Source organism: Heterocephalus glaber, unplaced genomic scaffold (assembly GCF_053883595.1).
Source record: "Heterocephalus glaber isolate CG9 unplaced genomic scaffold, H.glaber_assembly_v1.0 deba00001577, whole genome shotgun sequence".
Taxonomy (NCBI): domain Eukaryota; kingdom Metazoa; phylum Chordata; class Mammalia; order Rodentia; family Bathyergidae; genus Heterocephalus; species Heterocephalus glaber.
The window spans coordinates 19,762,499-19,781,234 of NW_028258358.1; the positions used below are offsets into that span (position 1 = coordinate 19,762,499).

Below are 18,736 nucleotides of genomic sequence, written 5' to 3' on the forward strand. Positions count from 1 at the left end.
GAAAGGGAAACAATACTCCCAAATTCATTCCTGGAAGAAAGCATCACTTTGCTCTAGTAAGTAAAGAAAGACTCAACTATAAAAGAAAACTGTAGGCCAATCTCCCTAATGAAAATAGATGCAAAAATCCTCAATAAGATACTGGCAAAAAAAATGCAGAATACCATGAAGAAGATCATACACCCTGACCAAGTGGGATTCATACCAGGGATGCAGGGATGGTTTGACATACACAAATCAATAAATGTAATGTACTATATCAATAGAGATGAGGATGAAAAACATATGATTGTCTCCATAGATTTGGAAAAGCATTTGACAAAATCCAACAACCATTCACGATAAAAACCATACAGAAAATTGCAATAGACAGTCTCTGTCTTTACCTGATAAAAGCCATCTATGAAAATCCAACAGCCAATATCATACTAAATGGTCAAAAACTGAAATTCCTCACACTAAAATCAGGAACAAGACAAAGATGTCCATTATCACCACTCTTGTTCAATATAGTTTTGGAAACATTAGCCACAACAATTAGACGACAGAAAGAAATTAAAGGAATAAAGATAAGAAATGAAGTCAAAAATTGTCATTATTTTCAGATGACATGATTCTCTATATAGAAGACCCCAAGAATGCCACCAAATATCTTCTAGACTTGATAACCAAATTCAGCAAAGTAGCCGGATACAAGGTCAACACACAAAAATCAATAGCTTTCCTGTACATGAACAACAGACTCATTGAGAGAGAAATGGTGCAAAAAATTCCTTTCACAATAGTATCCAAAAAATTGAATTCAATAGCCTTCCTGTATATGAACAACAGACTCACTGAGAGAAAAATTGGAGAAAAAAACCTCCTTTCACAATAGCATCCCCAAACAATGAAGTACCTAGGAATCCAATCTAATGAAAGATATCAAAGACCTCTACTCTGAAAACTACAGTACTCTGAAAAAAGATATCTAAGAGGATATCAGAAAATAGAAAGACAATCTTTGCTCCTGGGAAAAAAGAACCAATATAGTGAAAATGGTCATACTTCCAAAACTGCTATGTAGATTCAATGCAATCTCAATTGAAATTCCAACACCATACTTCACAGAAGAAGAGAAAACAATCCAAAAATTCATTTGGAAAAAGAAGAGAACTAGAATAGCAAAAGCAGTTCCAGGAAACCAAGACAAAGTATGGGGTATCACAATTCCCAATGTGAAACTATACTGCAAAGCTACTGTGATAAAAACAGCAAGGTGGTGGCAAAGAAATAGACCTGAGGATCAATGGAACAGATTACAAGATGCAGAAATAACTCCAGAATACTCAGCCAACTTATCTTTGACAAAGAAGCCAAACACTCTCACTAGAGGAAAAATAGCCTGTTTAATAAATGGTCCTGGAAAAATTGGGTTTCAAACTGCCACACATTAAAACTAGACATATACCTCTCACCATCCACTTAACTAAAATTGAAATGGGTCAAACATCTAAATATTAGAAGAAAAACACTAAACTGGCTGGAGGTGAGGTTAGTTAGAACTCTCAAAGACATTGGCATAGGAAAAGATTTCATGAACAAAACCTCAATCGGATGTGAACTAGCACAAACAATCAACAACTGGGGTCTCATCTTATTAAAAAGTTTCTGAAAATAAAAGCTTCTGGACAGCAAGAGAAACCACCAACAGAATGAAGAGACAACTCAAAAAATGGAGAAAATTGTTATCAGCTGTTCCTCAGACAAAGGTCTACTATGTAGATAATACAAGAAACTTAAAAATATCAGATCTCCAAAATTTAAAGACCCAATCCAAAAATAGGCATCTGAAGTGAATAGACATATCTAAGACAAAGAAGTAGAAATATCAAATAAACATAGGAAAAAATGTTCAACATCACTGGTCTTTGGAGAGATGCAAATTAAAACAATACTGAGATTCCACCCCACTCCAGAAAGAATACCTGTCATTAAGAAATCAAGAAATAACAAATGCTGAGAGGTTTATGGGGAACAAGGAACCATTCTACACTTTGGTGGGAGTGTAGACTGGTGCAACTGCTTTGGAAATCAATGTGGAGATTCCTCAAAATACTACGATTAGAGGTTCCATTTGGAACAGCTATTCCCCTGCTGGGTATTTTCCCCCCCAAAATTAAAAGAATCATACCACAGTGATATTTGTGCACCCATGTTTATAGTGGCACAGTTTGTAACAGATAAAACTATTGCCCATCAAGTGGTGACTTGATAAATAAGATGTGGTCTTTTTTTTATTAAATGGAGTACTACTCATCCATAACTGATGATAAATTAGAAATATTTATAGCAAATGGATGCACATTGAGGTCATACTCTTAAACAAAATAAAAAGGACACATGTGTAAGTATCAAATAATTTTTCTGGTGTGAGAAACTGAAAGTGTAAGTAAGGATTAAATATGAAATAGAAGGGTAAAGCCCAAAGTGTAAACGGAAGTGGGAGGAGTAGGGGAAGGGAAAGGAATAAACAGGAAAAATGAAAAAAACAGAGTGTTTGTAAATAGGGTAGGATGGAGGGGTTAAAGGGAAGAGAGGGAAATAGGAAAAAAATAAGAGCCAAGATATATCATGTAAAGGTACAATTCCCAATGATGAATGTTATCATATTGTATAACTAAAATGTACCAATAAACTTTATGAATAAAAAATTTTCTAACAAGTATGCTAATTTTATTCAACAGAAGAAAGGACAGTCTTTTAACTAATAGAAATGGAAACTTTGAATGTCTATCCACCAAATAATGAAATTGTGTATCTAATATGTAGAAGAAGCTAGTTGATAATGGTTTAAACATGGAACTATAAGAGCTAAATCTATGAAAGTCTTAGAAGAAAACAAATGCAAACAGTTCATGACATTACATTTGGCAATAATTTCTTGAATATAACATCAATGACAAAAGTACATATGAATAAAGAAAAGTAGATAAAAAGATTTCATGAAAATTTTAAAAACATACTTATCTATCAATGAACACTATAATCATAAAAAGGAAGCACTCAGGATAACAGAAAATGTTTGCAATATATATCATAAATGATATGTAAGGGTATATATCTGTAGAAGTAGAGAACTGCTAAAATTTAATAAGAAACAGTACAAACCACTGAATTCAGAGATGAGTATAAGTGTTCAATAGGGCCAGGGATTTAGCTCAGTGGTTCTGCAGCCTGTCTCACAAGCACAAGAACCTGAATTTGATCCCCTGTATCAAAAAAAAAAAAAAAAAAAAGAGTTTAACAGATATTTCTCCAAAGAAAGTACACTAATAGCTAAGAGGTAGAAAAAACGATGTCTAATATCAGTAATCATTAGGGAATTTCAAGCAAAAAACAAAATGAGATAATACTTCACAACAATTGAAATTACTACTCTAAAAAAATAAATACCAAGCTTTGGTGATATATGGAGAAATTGGAACATTTGTGTAATGTTGTTGGGAATGACAACTGCTACAGCTTCTGTGCAAAATAATATAACAATATTTTAGAAAGCCAAAAAATAATTTGGTAATTTTAATTCTGTGCATATGCCCAAATAATTGAAAGCATGGTCTTAAAGTTACAACTGTACACTCAATTCATAGCACCATCATTTGCAATAGCAAAAATATAGAAAAAACCCCATGTCAATTAATAGATGAATGGATAAGCAAAATGTCAAATAGACATGCAGTGGACCCTGAGAAGCAAAGAATTTATGGTATGTGCTACAACATGACTGATCATTGTAGTCATAGTTCCATTTAAAATTAGCCTGTCACAGAAAGAAAAACGGTACAGGATTCCAATAAGTGAGATATATACTGTAGAGATATGCCCTGGAGAAACTCAGTCCTCTTAATGGGTATCGAGGTTTTGCTCTTGCAAGATGAAAAGTGTTCTGGAGATTAAGGATGATGATATCTGTACAGAAATATGAATCGCACCTAATATCAATGAACAGAATACTTATAAATAGTAAAATGGATATATATATCCACAATAAATACAGTTGAAAAAAATAAGATAAAACAGCAGGGATTATAACTTTAAAGGACAAAAACTGATACCTTGTCCTTAGGTCTATACATTGAAATAATACTATCAAATGAGAAATATGAAATAATATTTTCAAATACACAGGCACATTTTTGCATATTTTCAGTAATTATCAGTTCCCTCTAACTATCCTTTCTTAATTTCCCAGCAAGGGAGAGGTTGATGGTAAGTGATCATGATCTGACTAAAGCATCATTATCATTCACTTAATTCACTGTACAGTAAAAGGTTACCTGTTTCAAAGTTAACTCCCCTTGAATTAACTTTTTTTAATCTTGAACATCTGAAGGACGATTTTAAAATGATGTTAATGCTTCAAGAGACTTATTATTTCTTTTCTTATTACTATTCTGTGTGAAAAAATCTTACTTGCTGGTACATGGACCAAGGGCCTTTCATTGTATCCAAACGTGTTACTTTCTTTATGTGTCTCTCTCAATTCTCTTTCTCTGTTTCTCTTTCTCTCTCTCTGTCTCTTTCTCATCTCTATCTCTATCTCTCCCTAGATCCTTGTAGCAATAGGATATAATCATAGGATTTTCAAGTCTAAATCATATCTTCCAATGTCAGTTTTATTTAAACATGCAATGAGATAAAAAGGTAATAAAACACTTTTTGGTATACAGTCCTAGCATAAAGTGAAGTTCTTTCTTTAAGAAAACTGTTCAGCAAAGTTTTAATTCAGCAGGCCTGGAGTTCTCAGTCTCTGTACATTCTCATGCAAAGCTTTTATTAAGTACTGGTGTTTCTCCTGCTCCTTAGATATCTGTTCTGATCTCTTGGGATAGTCTTCCTGATAAGAGTGTCTTGTACACCCGTGGCTTTGTGTAACCCAGTATTCATTTGATGGGATAAATTATGCTAATGATATCAAAAGCATTTTTATTTGGCCTCTGAGGGGCAAAACTCTGGGTTTCTAAGATCACCCCCATAGGTGCTGTATGTCTGATGACTGTATTTCATTCCCATCCACACCACCATCAAAGCAAACAAAATCCTGGACAGTAAGGCTCAAAATAAAGTCACAGATGCTTCCTTGCTTGGCATCACTTCATGCGTTTTGTCACATACAGTTGCTGGGAAAATTGAGAGCATCTGTGTGGCTGCAGTAGGAGAGGATACCTTGAAGCATGTACCTGGTTTCTTCTGGACTTTGTCCCATGTACCCATTCCCTTTAGTTCAGTCTTCATTCATTTACTATGGTGAACCATGGTGACAGCAGCATTTTTGAGTCCAATGATTTCAGACAATTCATCAAGCCTAAGGAGGTTCTTAGATATTCCCAATACAGTGTGATTTGCATACTGATGGACCCTCTGTGTCACTATTAAAATAACATAAACTCCTCATTTAATTTTTAAATGCAAAATGCACCTTACATTTTCTCCTTGCTAGTGCTTTTTGCTTTTAATATACAGTATGACTAACTTAGTATTTTTTCCCTCTTCCCAGTGTAGCAGAGTAGGTGAACTAAAGTGGACCCTTCTCATAATCCCAGGAATCCTTTCTTTGACAAATTTATCTCTTAGGACTGCCTTTGGATTTGTGTGGAGATAAAAGGCTGTCCTGAAGCTTAAAATATAAACCACATATGCCAATCAGGATCTTACTAGAGTGTGTACTGCATGATAAAGTTTCCTTGGATAATACTAAAAAAGGGGATATTTTATTCCACTCCACTATTTTCTTTCATATCTATACCTCCATGATAATTCCAAGAAGAGGATGAATAATTTACAAGGGAATATTTTTGTTCTGAATTTCCTGAAGGACATGTCTTTAGTTAAATATTACCAAACACGGAATAATTTTCAAAATGACAAGGCTTTCAAAATGTCTTAAGTTCTTGAAAAGTCAAAGAATAGTGCTAATTAGTGCTAATTATTTCCAATAGATATGTCAAAGGGGGAAATTAGACAACATTCCACTTTCTTATTTTATTGACCATGGGAACCAGTGAGTTAAGTGATCATGACCTTCTTTCTTCTTCAGCTCTGACTGCATATGTCATTAGACAATTAACCTCTTTGTACTTCAGTTCTATTTGCTTCGTAATGTTGACTTCAGAAAAATGCTATGAAAAATAGTGCCATATTTTATGAAAATTATGTCTTCCAAATAGTCTGAAATTAATTGTTACTCATAATTCTGATGACAATTTTTTAAAGAAGAAACAAGTAGGAAAACTTAAGCACAACAATTTATTGGTACACATTGTGTAAGACCATTTCAAAGTTTCTCTCTAGGTCTTTACATTAAGTAACAGGCCAAAGGTCACATTTCTAAGCAGCAGATGTAGCTCATGAATGGCATACATGTGTACAGTGTTTTCTCTGAGTCTTACTCTAAAACACATATCTAATATGAAATTTTAAAAATTAAGATTTGTTATATATATGTACTGAGTCCCTATGATAAATGTGATCATTATGTATTGCAGATATGTACTAATGAAAATAAAAAAATAAGGAAAGAAATCATTTCTAGAAAACTAAAGAGTCTCTCCACACTGAAGATTATTTTCTACAAATTCTGATTCCCAACAATGCTAATGAAATTCTCTCCTTTTATGGATAACTCATTATTAGCTCTTTTGCTATCATTTTTAGTAGTTTATTGAGTCATTCAACAGATACATTTCTTAATTTGTTATGTTCAAGTATATGACTGATTACTCAAATTCATTGACTGACAGTACTAGCAAACCTGCTTAATAACTTCCTCAAAGTTAAAAATTAACTTCTTCAATAACTTTCTTCAAAAGATCTAAAATTAGCTAGGCATGGTATAGCATACTTGTAATCCCAGCATTATATAGAGGCTGAGGCATGAGGATCACTGAGAATTTGAGGCCAGATTGGGCTACTTAGTGAGTTAAAAGCCAGTACAAACAAACAAATAAACAAAATCCATCATTGTATTATCTCAGATAAACCTATGAAACAGAGCAGGGTATCTGTAAAGAGTGATTACTTGAATATCCATATTATGTGAAGGCATATACTCATGCAAATTAGATATTTTATAATTACCTACATAACTCCAGATAAATCAGACTAATCTGCAACTAATTGAATTTATTTTTATCTTTTATATTTTTTCAGCTATTTACCTTAAACCCTACAATACTTACAATGTGATAGCTAAGAAATGAAAACCATTATTTTGGTGATCAAATCTAGTTAACTCCTTGTTGTGACTTTCATAGATAGCATAGCAATAATTGCAGGAATAGTAAGATTTATTTCATGGTTAGTATTAAAATATACTTCATTCAAAGGTAATTCCATCAATTCCTAGCTTATGAATGAGAGAACTAAGGTGAAAATTGTACAACCAGTCAGTGATAGAAATGGAATGCTTAACCCAAGCCACTCAACTCCAGAGGTACCATTGTGCTTCTTCAATTTAGTGCCAAATATTATACCTTAGTTCTATTCATTGCAAAGTGAATGACCTCATTTCATGGAAATGACATTGAAAATAAAAATTAGAGTATAATGAATCTAATCATCCAGCATTGACAATGGATTTATCAAACATTTTTCCTTTGTGCATTTTATTTGGTACCAATGAGGGACAGAAGGCGAAGTTAAAAAACAGATATATTTCAAAAGGTTTGACATATTCCAACTTAGTACTCAATGTCTGTCATTGTTTAGGTTATGATTTTAAAATTGTGACATCTCATTTACATGATGAGGAATGTAGAATTTGTTCTTATTTGTTCTTATTATATTGATTTTTTTCTTGCATAGATTTAAAAAATAAATTAGCAATTCTAAATGCTCTGAAGCTCCTTTATGACATTGATGATAATGGTGAAATAAAGGGACAATTACTAAGATTTATACCAAAATCCTTCTTGGTTTGTTAGACTTATTTAAATGTTTCATAGATATTTTATATCTTCACAATGAAGTTAAAATATAATAACTTCTTCATTTTTATTCAAAAGAAATTGCTCTAAAAGTAATTAATTGTATATTATATAATAATATATTATTTATAAACTCTATGAACTTTATATAATCTATAAACTTCTTACTTATTTTATATAGTAAGAAGAGAAAATGCTAAACCCACAGAGTTCGATGATTTGTTGAAGGTTTGTATGCTAAGGAACGACAAAATGTATACCTTGATACTTGAAGGAGTCCATTTAAATATAAACTAAAACTCAAATGCACACTTTTATTTAGTCAATCATGAATAATAGAAAGAAGATCTGGAGAAGTGGAAATAGAGGGGAAGAGGACATAAAATGATCAGATGAGGTACATATTACATATATGTACTGATTTCCCAATATGAATATAATTACTACGTATCACAACATATACTGATAAAAAACCAATTCATGTAAAAAGTATTTGAATCCCTAACATGCATAGCAGTGGTTGTTAGGAGTTAGGACAAGCAAAAGAAACATGTTCTTTGCTTTTCTGAGGTAAAGAGTGAAAAGATGAGTAGTTAACGCTGAGTGGTCTACCTAGGCATAAACATAACGTTCTCAGTAGTGACTACTGATAAAACAGAACAAAACAAAACTTTCTTGAAGTAACCCTGAAGCTGAGAACATTATTAGGTGAACAAGGGAGAGAAGTATGCTCTTGGTAGAGTTCACCTAATAATGTATATAAAAAGATATGATATTTTGGAGAAACTGAAAGAAGCACATACAAATGAGACTAGTGAGAAAAGCAGGGGAAGAAACAGTGTAGCAAGCCTTACAAGCCAGGTTAAAGAGTTAGGACTATATCCAGAGAAAAATAATAAACCATTAAAAGGACAAGATGAGTTACAGTAGCCGAATACATTTGAAAAGGAACGCTGGGTCCCAGAGAGGATGCTGGGATAAGGAGGCATGGATCCTAGTGTGTCTGTCAATCAATACTCATCTTACTAAGAAATGGGGAATGATACTCATTAAAATAATGAATAAGGATGTAGTAGAAGTATTCTGGAACCACCGTAAATATAAAATAGAAGTAAGAACTATGTGGTTTGCTATACAGAACAAAACACAAAAGATGATCGCCAGATTTTTGGGTTAGGAAACTGATAAATGATTTTGCTATAAGGTAGAGCAGAATAAGGCCGAGTAAGGCAAGTAGGTGTGTAATTGTGAGACAGATATGTTTATTTCCTGTAAAGATGAATAAATATGAGGGATTATTAATGACATCAGATGTTTATATAAATAGATATAGGTATAGATGTAAATATGGCAATCTCTGGCTGTCAAAAATACCCTAATAAAATACTGATAAATTATTCAACTTCTCCAAGTCATACTCATTTATTTGTAGCCATTTGCTACAAGTAAAATTAGTCAAATCATATTTCAGCGGTTTATCAAATCCTTAAATACAATTGTATACATGAATATTTTCTCCAGCAAGTCTCCTACACAAAAAGCCAAATGATGTAAAACAGTCTGTCTCATGTATTTTAGGCTCTGTTGAATGTGAATAAATATAAAGTGGAGGTAACAATAGTGGTTTACTTACTAAATTATTAATAGCATCATATACTATTAAGAGCAGAGAAAATAAACAGCATTTAAAAAAATCATATATATATATACACACATATATATATACACACACATATATATATACACACATATACACACACACACATACACACACACACACACATATATATATATATATATATGTATATATATACCTGAAGGCTGTATCTTCTCTAATTGTCTAACATATTTGAATCAAAATTGTTAAATTGCTCATAACTCAGGTCACCTGGAAACATGAACGAAGATTAATATATAACATTGAAGGAGAACTTCCTGTGTGAAATAAAATCAATTTGTACTTAAAGGGGGGTTGTGAATTTTCTTATTAAGTGAAACCTGTGAAACACAAGTTCTTTTATGTAGCTTCATTTCATGTATGAGTGTGGTGATATAAATGGGTGCGAATACTATGTTCTTTTATGGTTTAACTACACTTTGAGAGAAATTTTCTTGACAAGTTTAATATGAAATATTTTCTTATATGGGGAATAATTTTTGCTTCATCATAATGTCATCTATGTGATTTATGTATCCCCAATAATGTCTTACCCAGAAATTGTTAAACTACAATGCTTCAGAACAATATGCATAGAAATGCAAATTTATTTTGTTTTACTAGAAAACTAGTTACATAAATTTCTACAGCAACTTGTGGCATGCCTGCTTGAATTCTGTCCTAAACCTAACTACTTGTAATTTAAGTTAGAAAGCCAATAGACACACCAAACTCTGGGAATTTCAAGGAGATAATACAAAGTTTCACGATTCTTAATAAGAATAGCATAGAGTATCACAAGTTAAACCTGTTTCCATGACTTTAGATACACAGTTAATGTTTTGTTGGACTAGCAATATTGTAAGAATTAATTCTCACCTTATCCTATTAAAAATATATTACATTTAGTAACTATTGTACCATTTTCATTAGTTTGCTGTCCTATCCTCTTTATTATTAGTTAGCACTAAAGTAAATATCAATTTTTAGCCTATGGTCATGGTCTTGTACTAATCACATATCTTTTCTCGATTTCCTTTTCTCTAACCTATTCCCTGAAGTTCACTCAGAGCATACCAAGAATTCCTCACTATGTCCCATTTCCTCATCTTTCTCATTAATCACCACCCATCTTAATAATAATATATTTATTATTTAACAATTTTTAAGGTACTGGTTAGCTGAAGAGGAATAGTCAATGAATGATGGGATTTGAATGTTCCCAAGGGGGCATGTTTCCCTAACAAAGCGAGTTTTCCTCTCCCAGAAAGCCTTACATTACATCTGATTTTATGTATATGTATTTGTGTGTGTGTTAAAGTGATACATATTTATTTGAAAATGCTTTTCTATAGCTTTAAAATTCTCTGAAGAAGAAAAGAACAGTAAAGAATTCTAAGGTTTACTTCAAGAATTCTTCATCTAGTGCAAAGGCTTTTTGAACAGCTGGAATATGAATATAACACTATTAAATTGATATTAGTAATTTCTGCATAGTAATATTTATCTATATTTAATAGATTATGAGAAGAAAAATGAAAATGCTTTCATTGAAACAAAAACTGATAATTACCAAAAATGTTTTTTGAAAAATGAAAGAGGTAATTCTTCAAAAATATTTCAAAATTTGAATGAAATTATTAGAAGACAGAGACAGATAAAAATATTTGTTTTATCTCAATTATATCCTCATGAATCTTTAGAAAAATATCAAATCATAGAAACTTTTATGACACAAAACAGAAGAGAATATATTTACAAATCATATATTTTAATAATGATTTTTATCAAGAATACACAAGTATTATAACTCAAATAAAACAATAAATATACAATTAAACACAAAGTATTTATATAGACATATTTTTCCTTGAAAAAAGACATAAATGAAAAGAAACACATGAGAAGTTGTTAAATATTTTTAACTACCAGGGTATTGCCGATTAAAACTACTTTTTACATTACTATAAAATTCCACTATAAAAACCAAAGATCATTATTCAGCTGTATTTTAGCTGTAATCTGCAATACATGGACATTTCACTGGACATAGATCTCAATATATTTCAAAAATGTTGGATTCAATAATTGATGCAAATTCTTTATTTTTTTCTAACTATAGCTGCTACCTGATCAGATCTAAAATTATTCTGGCTAGAATATAGAATATATGAACAAATGTGTATTTAAGTGAGCCCTAAGGAGAAATACGCATAGGTAGTTTACAACTGCTTATTAAAGGGACAGGTTTAAGACTGGCAGTTACTAGGTAAGTTTTAAGCAGCTTACTGTTTATGATGAAAGGAAGAGAATTTATGCTTCATGCCAGGCACTCAACCCAGGAAGTCAGAGCTTAAAAGCCATGTGTCTTAGGCCACCCAATCACTCTACTTGTTTACTATTTTAAGTGGGGTAAAATGTTCAGTATTTGCATGGTTTCCCACTTTTAACTGTTCCCTAATAGCAGCAAAAGTAACAAGAGGAAAAGATAATTTAAAGACCACCAGAAAGTCTACAAAAATAATAAATAAGTCCTGTACTAATATTGTCTTAATAATACAAGAGGAAAACTAGAAAACTTTCAGATTTAAATAGCAATTCTTATTCTAAAGTGATGACAAAGTGAATACAAAAGGCAATCATTAAAAAGAACCATTAGTCTTGATTCAGATATAATTGTTCTTTCAACAAGATCTGAACATTTTAATTTAAAACTAATAAATCACAATTTTGTATTGGTTTTAAGATTATTTTATTTAAAAATGACACAGTTTAGAATTAACCAAAGTATATTTCTATGCCAGGTTAGTTTATCCAGGTAAGTAAAGAATAAACCTCACTGCAGCTCCCTTAATGTAGGAGTCAGCTTTCAATGACAAAGTCCCTTGCCAGCAATGGACATGTAGGTAACCATAAAAGAAGTGGCAAATACAAACCCCAATTGCTTCTATCTGCAGAAAAGCCCTTTGTGACTCCTTTGTGGAGTCACAGTGGAAGGTGGGGCATCAGCACGTGTTCCCTGGACATGGTCTCTATGATTGGGATGGATGTGCCTTCTTGGGCAGTCAGGAGCCTCAGACTCCTTGTCTGGCTGGTTGCTATTTCAAGGCAGCGTTTTCAGCATCATCCAGCCAGACAACAGCTGACAAAGGGTGTGTCAGTCCAGAACTCAGGAGGCACCGTAGCTTTCCACCAGAAACTACACAGCTTGTTTCTGTAATTTAGGAATGGCTGTAGGAGGCCAAATATGGTCCAGAGAAAAATCAAATTGAGAGCCAAGACTGAAAACAGATGCCATTAAGTGCTCCAGATAACAAGTTTCACTAGTTACTGTACTAACTTTTCTGAAAACCTCCCTGCATTATCAATAAAAACCAGCCATTTCTCCTCATACTGGTATCTTAACACAAATATGGTGGCAATAACAGAAAATAAACTCCTGCTAGTTTTCTCCATATATGTCAACAGAGCAAAATTATTTTAATTCACAGTTTGCACTATTTGCACCTGGCCAGCAGGTGTGAAGTTCATTGTGAGAGGACACTGGGAATAAAATGCCAGAACCAACCACAGATGACATGTCAGAAGAGACAATACTTTCTCCGAAAGTACCACAATGATGACAACAACAACAACAAGGAGACAAGAGGAGGGAGAGCTGGGGATTTAGCTCAGTGGTTCCGCTGCCTGCCTTGAAAGCACAAGGTCCCAAGTTCGATCCCCAGTACCAAAAAAAAAAAAAGAGGAGGGAAAAAAGATAAAAGGGGAGGAGAGGGAAGGAGAGAAGAGCGGGCAGTCTAATAAGTAATGCTACAGGTCACAGAACTTTTATTAAATCTTTGTAATAAAAAAGTTTTACTACCAATAAAAACATGTCATTTTCCTTTTCCAGTTCTTTTTACATGAGTACTGTCCACTTATTTGAAAAAACATAATCAAAACTCAAAAAGAATTCAATATCTCTATGAATCCTTCAATGTTAAGTCCTAATAGTAAAACACTGGTAATGGGCTAGTAACATTGGAACTTATGACAAATTCTTACAGTCTGCTGGTCATAAACTGCATGTCTGTAATACTGACATATCTCTCATGATTCTATTTTTAGAAGTCACCAGAATTTGAGTCTCTTGTTTTGATTTTGCTAGCCCCAAATATTTTTCCTTTTATTTGTTTTTGCTTGTTTGTTTGTTTTTTGTACCAGGGATCAAACTCAGGACCTTGAGCTTGAGAGGCAGGCACTGTGCCACTGAGGTAAATCCCTGGCCCCCTATTTTTCCTTCTAAAAGGAGAAAGAAAAGTTAACTTTCAAGTTCTGAAAATTCAACAGTTACTATTTCCACAGGGAGTAACTCAGGGGAGTTTGTGTGAAGTGAGAGAGGGTTAATCAAAACAAAAACAAAAACATCTAAAGTTGCAACATATACAGAAACATATTTACAACATGAAGGGGAAAGGGCAGTTAGCAGCACCAAATAAAGTCATAAGAACCAAGTTGGAGCAAGATGAAATAATTTTGGTTCCAGAAGCCAAATCCGAAGAGGGAACAGGTCGAAAAAGTAGACAAAATGGTAAAGGTGTACAGTCCATGGTATTCTTTTTCTGATTCAATGATTAAGTTAAAAATGTAGATTATTAGTCTTTTTATACATGTAACAAATGCCAAACTCACTACCATGAAATTTCTGAAAAGGACTCTTTCACATTTAAAAAAAAAAAAAATCATGTACTTTTTACCCCTTCTTTCATTTCAATTTCTGAGGTGAAATATTACATGTAACAATAGCTGGTCCTAACTTCTAAAAAAGGTTAAACCATATCAACCTCCTTCATCAATATAAAGAGCTACATAATTTCTGTTGTATTTGTCTTGAATTTATAATTTCTGTTGTACTTGTCTTGAATTTAGGCATGAGAAAAACTTCTTAAAGCAACTCAGATGGAGCAAGTTAAAGAAAAGGAAAGCTATGAAGGAGAACAGAAAGCCAACAGATGAAACAAATACTCTGAAAAACTGGAATCTGCCATTCAAGTAATGAAAAAACCCTAAAGGAGACAAGGAACAGGATCTACTGTAACACAATCAGCAAAATAAAATGCAAATAGCATGATAAATAACCCTGCAAGCTGTCTGCTGCATGATGTAAGCACAGTGACTCAGTACAATTCTTTTGGGAAGATAGCCAGCAGAGGAATAAGTGGGTCAAATGGGACTTCTAATCCTAGTTGTTTGAGGTATCTCCATATTGATTTCCACAGTGGTTGCACCAGTCTGCACTCCCACCAACAATGAAGAAGGGTTCCTTTCTCCCCACAACCCTGTCAGCATTTATTATTGGTTGATTTCTTGTTGGCACCCATTCTTTCTGGGGTGAGGTGGAACCTCAGCGTTGTTTTCTTTTTCTTTATTTTATTTTGTTTTATTTATTTATTTATTTATTTATTTTGGTACTGGGGATTGAACTCAGGTCCTTGCACTTGCAAGACAGGCAGCAGAAACAATGAGCTAAATCCTGGCCTCAGCATTGTTTTCATCTGCATCTCTCGAATGACCAGTGATGTTGAACATTTTTTCACGTTTATTTGCTGCTTTTACTTCTTTGTCTGAGAAATGTCCGTTCATTACAGATGCCCATTTTTTAATTGGATCTTTAAATTTGGGGGGGGTCTTTTTTTTTTCAGTTCTTTACATATTCTAGATAATAGGCCTTTGTCAGAGTAACAGCTGTTAAATTTTTTTTTCCCACATTGTACGTTGTCTCTTAGCTCTGTTGGTGGTTTCTCTTGCAGTGCAGAAGCTTTTTAATAAGATGAAATCCCAGTTGTTGTTTCTTTGTCCTAGTTCCTGTGCTACTGAGGTTTTGTTCCTAAAGTCTTTTCCTATGCCAATGTCTTCAAAAGTTTTTCTTAACTTATCTTCCAGTGAATTTAGTGTTTCTGTTTTAATATTTAGATATTTAATCCACTTCAATTTTAGTTTAATGCATGGTGAAAGATAGGGGTCTAGTTTTAATCTATGGAAAGTTGAAATCCAGTTTTTTCAACACCATTTATGAAAGAGGTTATCTTTCCTCCAGTGAGGATAGTTGGCTCCTTTGTCACAGATGAGGTGGTCGAGTATGTCTGGAGTTGTTTCTTCATCTTCTAATCTATTCCACTGGTCCTTGGGTCAGTTTCTTTGTCAGTACCATGCTGTTTTTATCATAGTGGCTTTGCAGTATAGTTTCAAGTTGGGGTTTGTGATACCCACTGCCATGTCTCTGTTGCCTAGAATTGCTTTTGCTACTCTAGGTCTCTTCTGATTCCAAATGAATTTTTGGATTGTTTTCTCTAGTTCTGTGAAATATACTGTTGGGATTTCAATCAGAATTGCATTGAACCTGAAGAAACAGTTTTGGAAATATGGCCATTTTTACTATATTGGATCTTCATACCCAGGAACAAGGGCTATGTTCTTTTTATAGATATAAATTATGAAATTTTCAACACTTTTCCCCAAGTGACTTTACTTTGAGATCAGTTGTATATATAAATCATTCTTCTGGGAATTAGCAAACTGAACTTTCATCATTAAACTGCTCTTTCCAAGTAGCTATCTTTTGATACTTGATAATTGACTAACAAATTGCTTCTTCTATCAATCATTTTTTCTAAAGAAGTATCATATAGGACTATAAATTTGTAATTCACTATACTCTTCATACTTTTTGTTCCAGATTTTCACTATAAATCTTTTAAAAAGAAGCTAACAGTACCCACGCCTCTGCCTGAACATTCTGTTGCCTTAACATTTCCTCTGCCTAATCAATTAATCCACCTATGTCTTGGTCTCTCCTAAAGTTTTTGGACAGGGGCAAAATGTAGATATATTTTTTCCAACAGTGTAATACACATGGCCTGTAATCCAATTGATAATGAAGTACTGGCTCCCAACTGAAATCTTCTAAGCCTGGATTTTATTGTCCATGTTTCTATCAGTTTCCTGGGCTTCTGATCTCTGACCAAAACATCCCATCAGGTTCTACTGACAACATGCTAAGGCTTCTCTTGCCCACATCTCCAAACATTTCTAAACTCTTCTTGCAAACCAGTACCAAATGTTTCGGAATCACATGGTCGGTAGAGTTACTCCAGCAACCTCACTTTTCTGGTAGTAGTTTTCTATATTACATTTACCATCATTGAAACATAATGCTGAACCTTCACAAGTTATAGGATAAGCAGTTTAATTTGGCTCATGGTTCAGGTGATTCTCCTCATAGTCTGCTGAATTTAAGGCAAAAATACCATGGTAGAAAGGCATGGTGGCACAAAGATACTTAGCTTATGAAGACAGGGAAGTAGAGCAGGGAAACAGTGGTAGAGAAATAGGGACCAGAGTCTATATAGTACCCAAGTTTATGCTTCTGTAATCCATTTAGACATACCCAGAAGTGTGCTTTCTTAATTCCCAGTGAAGTTGACACTCTTAAGCTAACCATCACAATATCTTCAAGGAGAGTAATAAAGATTGCCATGCTCAAAATAGCTGAATATAACAAAGACAAATAACAGATCTAACACAAAGGATCCAACATATCAGATGTACATTAATTAGATCTTATCTAATATTGAGCTTTTCTAAATGAATTCAAGAATATAAACATTAAAGAGTCAAAGACAAAATAAGAGGAGTTTAATGACAAACATGGTTTTATTGTTCCTCATACTGAATAAATCTTCTTGGGGAGGGTAATAGATGAGTTCATTAACTAGATTACTGGACTCCCCATACAGTAGGAATTATGCATGTATGACACGTCAAAAATATCACTTATACTTAATTTTTCAATATATCATAACTGGATAATTTCTTGTACAAAAGCATGCTGAAACAAGGAAAAGTATTTAAAAATGCTCCGAAAATAACTACTCTTTTCTTAGCCAACATCAATATTAATTTATAGGTCAATTAATTATATACCTAGAAGAAAATTGGTTTAGGTCTCTTGCCTGCTTCTTTCTTTCTTTTCTTTCTTTCTTTCTTTCCTTCTTTCTTTCTTTCTTTTTCATGAGATTATTCTCTTATAAATGGGAGGGAAATGTATTAGAGTGAAGATACATAACTTTCTCTTCTCCAAACAAAACCTCATACAAATTCAACAAAGAATAATAAATCATCTTCAGAATTATGTTCAGAATAAAATGATTAAAATTATTCATAACTTGATGACAATGAATGTATGATCAATTGCAAGATAAATGAAATAGCCATATTCATTTTATGCTTCTTTCTGACTCATTTGATGAAAAAAGTGATTATTTACAGAGAAGAGATAGACCAAGAATATGAAAGTCTCTTACATTGAAAAATTTATGATTTTAAAATATTATTATTACTTAATTCTACAGTATGTTTCTTCTGAGTCACTCAAATATACCTCAAATGTAAAGGTGAATGTTTAAATTAGATTAAGAAATTATAGGGTACATGAATGTTTCCTAGAAGAATGAAGCAAATGTGTACGTTTTCATACAATGAATGACATACTTTAAAAGTTATTCTGGATAAAAAGAAATGCAACAAAACAAACAGTAACAAAAGAATTTTCATTATGTGCCGTGCACTTTGCTATTTGAAATGTGGTTCGGGTGAATTAAGAATAATGAGGTAGCTATAACATTTAGGTATTTTACAGCCAAGTTTTAAAATTCAACATAAAGTAATGTGGATATTTAATATACATCAGCCTTAGAAAAAAATAATAAAATCTTATATTATTCATTTGAAAATAATAGTCTCATAGATAAATAATATTGTAGGTAGGTAAATTGTAACAAAATGACAGTGGTATCTAATTAAGGTTATCAGAAGATTTGATTTTTGTTTTTATACAATATCCTATTATTTTTATCAACTAGATACTCTCTGGATTGTAGAAAACAAGAAACTGCTATATGGATCCAAGAAGAATTTAAGTTGCTGTAGTGTGACAGTAATCTTAAAATTTGGAATGTTTACAGGTAAATACAAAACCTTAAATATAGTTTCAAAAATGGGACTAAATGAAAATAGGAAAGCATAACAAAAAGTATGAAAATAAAGACATTAAGGCCAATATACAGGACTTGAA

General features: G+C 32.8%; 1 long non-coding RNA gene across 1 annotated transcript in view; it reads left to right on the top strand.

Annotated features, from left to right (window-relative positions):
• The window catches only part of LOC110349256 (uncharacterized), a 39,754-nt gene that overhangs the window by 13,461 nt on the left and 7,557 nt on the right, over positions 1–18,736 (top strand). Inside the window, exons 3-4 of the long non-coding RNA XR_002395085.2 lie at positions 14,533–14,766; positions 18,525–18,626. This is a non-coding gene — a long non-coding RNA (uncharacterized LOC110349256). The remainder of the gene's footprint in view (positions 1–14,532; positions 14,767–18,524; positions 18,627–18,736) is intronic.